Genomic DNA, 1,042 nt, shown 5'->3' with positions numbered 1-1,042 from the left:
TCTTCTTGTACTTAAGTCGGCATTGTGCCTTTTGTATTTAATTCCGATGCTATTTCTGTGTTTCATCGTCAATAAGAAGGTGCAAGGGATACAGTAAACCTGAAGTGAAGCATCGGAATCTATAACTAGTGTCACAGGCATGGTTCAAACATAGACAGTAAGAAGAGTCAGTCTTCTTGTACATAAGTCGGCATTGTGCCTTAGCTATTTAATTCCGATGCAATTTCTGTATTTCGTCGTCAATAAGAAGGTCCAAGGGATACAGTTAACCTGACGTGAAGCATCGGAATCTATAATTAGTGTCACAGGAATGTTTCAAAACATAGACAGTTAGAAGAGTCAATCCTCTTGTACTTAAGTCGGCAATGTGCTTTTTGTATCTAATTCCGATGCAATTTCTGTGTTTCATCGTCAATTAGAAAGTCAGAGGGATACAGTAAACCTAAAGTGAGGCATCGGAATCTATAACTAGTGTCACAGGAATAGTTCAAAACATAGACAGTAGGAAGAGTCAGTCTTCCTGAACTTAAGTCGGAATTGTGCCTTTTCTATTTAATTCCGATGCAATTTCTGTGTTTCATCGTCAATAAGAAAGTCAGAGGGATACTGTAAACCTGAAGTGAAGCATCGGAATGTATAACTAGTGTCACTTGAATCTTTCAAAACATAGACAGTAGGAATAGTCAGTCTTCTTCTACTTGAGTCGGCATTGTGCATTGTGCATTTTGTATTTATTTCCGATGCAATTCCTGTGTTTCATCGTCAATACGAAAGTCAGAGGGATACAGTAAACCTGAAGTGAAACATCGTAATCTATAACTAGTGTCACAGGAATGGTTCAAAACATAGACAGTAGGAAGAGTCAGTCTTCTTGTAGTTAAGTCGGCATTGTGCCTTTTGTATTTAATTCCGATGCAATTTCTGTGTTTCATCGTCAATAAGAAGGTCCAAGGGAGTCAGTACACCTGAAGTGAAGCATCGGAATCTATAACTAGTGTCACAGAAATGGTTCAAACCATAGACAGTAAGAAGAGTCAGTCTT

Source organism: Schistocerca piceifrons, chromosome 3 (genome assembly GCF_021461385.2).
Source record: "Schistocerca piceifrons isolate TAMUIC-IGC-003096 chromosome 3, iqSchPice1.1, whole genome shotgun sequence".
Classification (NCBI taxonomy): Eukaryota; Metazoa; Arthropoda; class Insecta; order Orthoptera; family Acrididae; genus Schistocerca; species Schistocerca piceifrons.
The sequence above is the reverse complement of the archived record's forward strand: the minus strand, read 5'-3'. Positions refer to the sequence as shown.